Below are 8,401 nucleotides of genomic sequence, written 5' to 3'. Positions count from 1 at the left end.
CCCTTTTAAGTTGCATTACTGAAATAAATGAACTTTTGCACGATATTCCAATTTTTCGAGTCACCTGTATTTGGAAAAATAGTGTTATATGCATGTTCTTGCTTATATTAAATAATCAGAGATCCCCATATCTCCATATTGAAAGGGCTAATAATTCAATTGAAATCCATGGGAAAGTCTCAACACTTTAACCTTGGCAAGAAGAGCAGTTCTAAATGGAGGAAATAAACTTATTTTACAATTTAAGGGGAAAATGCATCTGCTTACTTAGCTTATTTGTTCATTAGATAAACTGGGATACCACCCCTACGGTGAAGATTATTTATTTTGCTTATAGCATTTGCAGCTGGGTGAAGTGCTTAGTTATCTATTTATTAAGCTAATTTTATTTTCTTCTTGTCATTTAAAAATGAATATTTATTTATTTATTTCATTTGAGTTCAGTAGCTGCCCAGCTCAACAAATGACTCTGGGCAGCGTACAATTTACAAGAGATTTGGGCACAGAATTTGGATTCTGTTTTCTTCCAGTTTGGAAATGGGAGGCAGAGGCTGTCGGGAATTGGGTGCAAGGAAGAAAGGCTTGGAAGTGATAATTGAGCAGATGCCAAGAAACCTGTCCTAAGCAAAGGCCCATGTTAAAGAAAGCTTTGCATTTTTTTTAACAGATTAGCAAAAACAGTTTGGAAATAGTTTTATTTACATCTATCTCACACCAGTGATGGCACAGATCCTCAGTAATCTGCAAGAGCAGCCAGCCTCTGTGTTCTATTTTGCTTGGCAGCATGACAGTGACTCTGCTTGTTTCTGAACCCCCCCCCCCTCTTATATTTATGTTTACGTGTCTTGTCTTTCTATTGCTTTGTCCAGGAAGGCAAACAAAAGAGCCACTACCATAAAGGGAAAGAGGAAAAAAATAATAATAAAGAAAGCTAGGGCGCACAAGAAATCACTGTAGAAAACATAGTTCCTGGTGAAAAATTGGAAGGCTGGGTTAACAGTTTCAGCCTAATTAGGTGTTCAAGAAAAATACAAAGAAAATACAAAATTTCAGATCTAGCAAGTCAACTTCCCCACCCTGTTAACCGTTACTGCTGTGAAAACTAATGTTAAATATCTATGCATGTTCATTGTAGCTTCAGTGAAAAGGAGAGGGGGGGGGAGCTCATTCCCCTCTCCTCCTTGCAAAGAATCAGACCACGGATGTTTTGGCGTGTCCCATCCTTCAGAGCCCGGGCAGGGGTGCATGCGTGATATAAAGCCATTTCCTTTGGCAGTCGCTAAAAGAAACCACCTGGTGAAGAATCAGTAAGGATAACAGGCCACAATAATGGGTTCCAGCTGCAAGAGGCAAATGAAAAAACGGGACCAAGAGTGCTTGTGGGCACTCACACCCTTTCCAGCAGATTTTGGAACTCAACCACAACATGCTGGCAGAATGCTTACGTTTGTCTGCTGTTAATCAAGGCAGAAGAAAGTGCAGATAAGTACTAATGGGAGTTCATGCAGTGATATGTCTATGTGTCTCTGTATGTTTTGCTGGCTGTTCCTTTTAGTGTTCTCAAGATAGTATACTATCTGCCATCTCTTTTCAAAAGAAACATTTTAAAAATGCTTCTCAATCCAGTTCTTTCCTGAATTGTGTGGGAAACTGTAAATCACATAAGAGCAGATCTGTATGATGTATGCATAACTTTTGGCTGTCATACCAATGAGTTAATGGCATGATATATGTGGTGCGGGTATCTATATATATCAGGGCTATTGCTGTCCTGTCACCTAATTTTTTTCCTGTGGATGTATTTTGACAGAAGTGATTTTCTCTGCAAACATAGAGCAATTACATAGAATTTATTATACCGTACATGTGGATGGCTGTGTTAATACAGTGATTAACTCCACAAAATATACCTCTTAACCAAGTTAGCTCCTCCTCCTCCCCCATACCACCGCCTCTTGAAAGAAAGTGATCACACATAAGGAGGAGATTGTGATAAAACCTTCCTTAGCCAAAATGAGTTCTTTAAGAGCAATCACACAGATATGATTAACAATTCCTTTCATCCCACAACTGCTCATTCTTAAAAATAAATAAATAAATCATATGACTCCAAAGGACCCAGATGAATCTACAATCATCAATTGACAGTAATTCAGTTTCTACAACTCAAATCAATAAGCCAGAGCCCAGTCTTTGAGCAATTCTTCAGAAAAAGCCTGAGGAAATTGTGGGCTTCTAGACATTAGCAGATTCTATTTCCCTTTGTCCCTGGCCATTGGCTTGGGCTGACGAGCATTTGAGTAAATGTCTGGGGAGATTCCTTAACCCTGTTAGAGAAGCTGCTGGTAAAAAAAATAAAAAGTATGGTATATCAAAGTCCTTACTTTGGGCAGCGATAAAGTAATTTTGTTCCAATGACTACTGTGCAGTTGCTGGTCCCCCATACCTACCTGCGCTAGATTCTGCTGTTTGAGACCTTCTAGTTTGCATTCCAATTAGTTGGCTGCTGGTAATCCCACATGAAACTTTTGGCCAGTTTCTTTATAGGCAGTAGCTATGCCAGTCATCTCTAAACTTGCAGCTGTCAGATATGGTGGAAATGCAACTCCCTGGAAATTGTGGGAGTTTCTGCCCCAAAATAATTGATGTGCTCCAGGTTGCCAGAGGCTGCACTGTGCTTTGCAATGCTGCCACTGCTAAATAATATCAGGTTTATTTTCTTCTGGTTTCTGTTTCTCAGTGGCAGCATTGTCTCTCTTTCAACGCTATCATTAGCAATGCAAAAGATGCAAAAAAACAAAACTGGAAAATACATTTTGTAAATGCAATGAGATGTTCAATGAAGTGCCATTAATGGAAATCCTTCAGTTCTTGGACACTTTAAATCATAGAAACTGAATGATTAATTTACTGAGTATTTGCTACAAACCTGCACTTTGGTCCACAGATTATTTTTGTATGTTTCAGTAAGTCTGTATGAATGAATATGAGTAGAGAAAGGGCTCTTCCCTTCTGTGTTGCAGCCTCTCTGATTGTGTTGTATCACGAATGACTAAGAGAGGAATGCAGAGATTTGTTAAGAGTTCTACCACAGTATTCTAATGCAATAGCTCTTTCTAACATGTACTCGGATAACTGTTACAATATGTTCTTGTATTTGAAATGTTATTAAAATATTTATGTGAAATCAAGAATTTTATTGGACCCCCTTCACTTTGGTTGATCCTACAAACTTTCACTCAGGAAGAGGGCACAATTGTTTTGTCTGGGGCATAATTGTCTTTTCATGCAGCAGAATGTCATAAGCTAGCAGAAAGGCACATCCAGAGTTACCCAATCTTTTGGGCACCAGTGGCAGTTCTGTGAAGAAAGGTTTTTCCATGGACCGGAGTGTGTGGTTTTGTGTGCTGCCTGCATCCCACAGATGGGGCTTTGCTTGTTTGTGCAGACTGGTTGCTGGCATGCCATGGCCCAGTACTGGTCCACAGATTAGGGGTTGGGGACCCCTGTACTAATCCCATCAGTTCTAATCAGCATGGTCAATAAGGATTGTTGTGCAGCAGCATCTGGAAGTCAATACACAATTTTATTTTCACCCTAAAAGTGAGAAAGATTCTGATCCCTGTAGGCAACAACAAGCAACAATTCGTTGGGATCTTTTCCTAATTCCATTGCTTCCTGGGAGAGAGAAACTAGAACAATTCACTTTGGTATAAAAATATTAATCATACCAGGTGGAATAACAAAATGAAATTCAATGGTGAAAAAAGAAAGGTTCTACATTTAGGCAAGAAAAACCAAATGCACAGGTATAGTATAGGTGGTAACTTGCTCAATAGTAGCAACTGTGCGAGGGATATCGGAGTCCTAGTGGACAATCACTTAAATATGAGCCAGCAGTGTGCTGCAGTTGCCAAAAACCCAACACAGTGCTAGGCTGCATTAACAGAGGGATAGAATCAAGATCACATGAAGTGTTAATATCACTTTACAATGCCTTGGTAAGGCCACACTTGGAATACTGCATCCAGTTTTGGTCACCACGATGTAAAAAAGATGTTGAGACTCTAGAAAAAGTACAGAGAAGGGCAACAAAGATGATCAGAGGTCTGGAGGCTAAAACATATAAGGAACGGTTGTTGGAATTGGGTATGTCTAGTTTAATGAAGAGAAGGACGAGGGGGGACATGGTAACAGTGTTCCAATATCTCAGGGGCTACCACAAAGAAGAGGGAGTCAAGCTATTCTCCAAAGCACCTGAAAGCAGGACAAGAAGCAATGGATGGAAACTAGTCAAGGAGAGAAGCAACCTAGAACTAAGGAGAAACTTCCTGACAGAACAATTAACCAGTGGAACAACCTGCCTCCAGAAGTGGTGAATGCTGCAACACTGTAAGTTTTTAAGAAGAGACTGGACAGCCATTTGTCTGAAATGGTATAGGGTTTCCTGCCTTAGCAGGGGGTTGGACTAGATGACCTCCAAGGTCCCTTCCAACATATTATTATTATTATTATTATTATTATTATTATTATTATTATTATTATTATTATTATTAGTTGTTGTTGTTGTTGTTGTTGTTGTTGTTGTTGTTGTTGTTCCATCAGGACAAGTAGTTCCATCAGGACAAGTAGGTTGCTAAGAATACAAAGAACATACGATTCCACTTGCCAACAGCCTTGTCTTGGTGATATAACAGCAGTTTACAATTTTGAATAGTAGGACTTGACTTGCAACCTTTTCTGTCAGTTTCAGTTTCCTCATTATGCTCCTCGTTCACATTTTATAAGCCTTCCTCATCTAGCGCCTTACAGTATACAGTTGTTGGACTTTGGGTTCCATCAAACATTTGGGGTTCTGATTGTTTAAGCCAAGGATAGATGGAATAAACTACGACGTGATGCTTTTAATGGTTAACTCAGTTAAAGCTTGGCTGTTATATGCAAACAGTCTATCCTCACTTGTTTATTACCATTTGTGGCAAAGTACAAAGTTGAAGAGAACTGGGAACCAAAATGTGCTATTGGAGATACAGGTTTATTAATAATAAAATCAAAGAATACTTCCCAAGGCATAATCTTTTTTTTAATATCTAAGGATCAGTTATCAAAAACAGCCTTCAATCCTCAGATGAAACAGGTCTCAGTGTCTCTTGCATTATGTATTGTAGTCAGTTATCTTTTGAATATTTAAAGTCACTTATCTTAACTGCTTTCTGCCACACGTATTTCAAAGTGTTCGACTTCAGAAGAATGTCCAGGGTTCTTCAGATGTTAGGGCTTCAGTTCTGGCTGAGCTGAATAACTTGAGATGTGAATGCTGATAAGGCATTCCCATTTTAAAAATAAAAGCATCAATCTGCTTAACTTCAGCTGCAAGATGCATAAAATGGTGCATGTAAATCATTCACAGGTGCAGATGTTTAAAGAAACAAATTCATATTTTTGGTTTTCTTTTGTTCTGTGCAATTTATAAACTAGTTACAGAGGCAAGTTCTATTTTGGGGCAGGGTAAGATACCAAGAGATGCAAAGAAGGGAAATAGAAACTGAATCAAGGTAATTTATCTTCTTTTTATTATTCAAAAACTTGGGGTGAAGGGTCATCCAGTGCAATTTGTTAGTAGTAAACTCACTGGTCTCTCTTGTAAGAGCTCACGTTGTTGTATATTGCATTATTCATATTTTCCCCCCTCCCAGGAACTATTGATTATTGACACACACACCCCCAAATCCAAAACTCTTACATACATAATTTTTATGATATCCTCTGCCAGAAAATGGCCAGTAAATCAATACTTTTAAAGGAGAAAAGACAAATATTTGGAAAATAAGTTATCTCAGTGCTATATAGGCTGCAATTTCACATCTCTGGAAGAATGGAGCCTGGCAAGATCTTGAACTTACGATGCTCCTGCTGTTTTGCTATTGGTACTCAATGCCCACAATGAGGAGGGGGAATAAACAGGTATTGGATGATCTAACATTCTCCAGCACTATTCCTCTGCATAACACACATCTGATAAGAACCACCGATTCATGATTTGGACATTACCACTTATTTTTCCTGTATATATTGTGTATGGCTGCTGTCTTCATTGGATTGCAAGATGAAACTCAAGCTTTAGAGGCCACTGACTTTTAGGGAGCAACAACTTCTGGAGACTTACCCTCAGCTAGGCTGACAGATTTTTACAGAGACTGCAAATATTAGTACAATATTTGAGGGAGCACTTGCACTCCAATCTCCTAAACATTCAGGAAAAGTAGCTAGAGAAGAAGCTGCTTTGTAAGACTTGAAGATCCTATCTTACAGTGAAAGTTCTTTGTTTTCCAAGAATTAACACAACGCAGTGTGGCAGATAACTGTACAGAAACACTCTATTGTGGCGCATACCTTCCCCAACAACAGGATATTGCTCTGGGTTAACTCCATCCTCTTGAGTTTGGCAAATTGATGCAATCACAGAAATACATCTTTATTACTCAGTCCTTAAAAGAAAGAAAAACCTGTAAAGTGACATATAGCTTACCTTCCTCCAAAAGGTCTTGCATTGGTTGGAATTACATGCCACCTTAACATCATTGCGCCTTTTTGGTTTCTATCACACTCTAGGCCAATCTCTAAGCCAAACTGTGGGCAGGAATCACCCCAGAGTGGGCTGTTTACTGTAGTTTGTACTCCTGGCAGTTGAGTGAAATAGCTGTTTTGCTTGCCTGTAATAGTTGCTCCCTACTTAGTCTTTTTGTGGTATTCTTCTCTTTCTCTCATACACATTCAGTTGGGGAGAAGCTGCCTATGGACATCTGCATGTTCCTAAAAACACCAGGATGTGGCTCCCTAGAAACCTGGAATGTTGGTGTGGATGCCTGTGAGTAAACTGTGAGGAGGGGGAATGGATGAATAAGTCCACCTTCCCTCAAATGTCTAGGGTGGTAAATGTTTACAGCCCTTTGGGAGAAGGGATGAGCTGAGTCTATCCTTGGGGAAGTGGGGATGGGAAGTGTTTCTGCCCAGCTGCAGCTGCTTTTCTGAAATGTAGACAAATACTCCAGCTTAATTCCCTTACACTAGCATCTTTCTGCATAGTGTGCTTAATAGCCAAGAGGCCAACTGTTGCACTAGTAAAATGTCATCAAAGCATACAAATTGCAAGTAAATACTCCAATATGTGTAAACAGCCTTGCAGATGAATTGAAGCCGCATTTCCCAAATAACTGATCTCAATTGTTTGACATCTGGACCTCACTTTACATCTGAAAGTATATGTTTAGCCAAAAAAAGCCACTTTAGTTAAGAGATAGTTCTGAGCTTATGACCACAATTGAGCCCAAAATTTATGTTGCTAAGTGAGAAATCTGTTAAGTGAGTTTTGACCCATTTTATGACTTTTCTCACCACATTTGTGAAGTGAATCACTGCAGTTCTTAAATTAGTAACACCGTTATTAAGTGAATCTGGTTTCCCCATTGACTTTGCTTGTCAGAAAGTCACAAAAAAGATTACATGACTCTGGGACGCTGCCACCGTCATAAATGTGAGCCAGTTGTCAAGCATCCAAACAACTGGGAGACAAACTCTGCACCAAGTGGAAGATCAAACAGATTCCTGACAAACCTAGCAGACAACTTTCTCTCCCAAAAAGTAGAGAAGGGAACTAGAGCATTAGCCATATTGGATTTAATTCTCACAAACAGAGATGAAATGATAGAAAATGTCGAAGCCACAGGAACCTTGGGGGGAAGTGATCATGCAATATTGGAATTCAACATTCTGGAGGCACAAGCAATAGAACACAGCCAAACTAGAGTCTTGGACTTTAAAATAGCTAATTTCAATAAACTTAGAGAGACCATGGGAAGAATTCCATGGATGAGAATCCTAAAGGGGAAAACAACTCAAGAAGCTTGGGAAATTTTGAAAAGTGAGATAATAAAGGCCCAGTCTAGTACAATACCAAGAAAGAAGAAAAATAACAGCTCTCAAAAGAAACCAGCATGGCTGCATAAAGAACTCTCTGATAAATTGAAAGATAAAAAGGACAAGTATAAGAATTGGAAAGAGGGGCACATAACTAAGTCAGAATATCAGCAAATAGCCCATGCCTGCAAAGATGAAGTGAGGAAAGCTAAGGCTCAAAATGAACTAAGGCTTGCAACCAAAGTCAAAAATAACAAAATGCTTCTTTCAACATATAAAAAACAAGAAAAAAGTTAAAGAAATGTTTGGTCCATTAGTGGGGGAAAGTGGCAAGAGGGTGACAATAGGGAGAAAGCAGAACTATTTAACTCGTTTTTTGCATCTGTCTTTACACAAAGGGAAAAACCAGTCCAACCTACCAAAACCAGTGCCATAAAAAACAGAATAGAAATGCAAATTAAGATAGGCAAAAAAATGGTAAGTG

This window comes from Vipera berus (assembly GCF_964194415.1).
Source record: "Vipera berus genome assembly, chromosome: 2".
NCBI classification, from domain to species: Eukaryota; Metazoa; Chordata; class Lepidosauria; order Squamata; family Viperidae; genus Vipera; species Vipera berus.
This window is presented reverse-complemented; position numbering follows the sequence as displayed.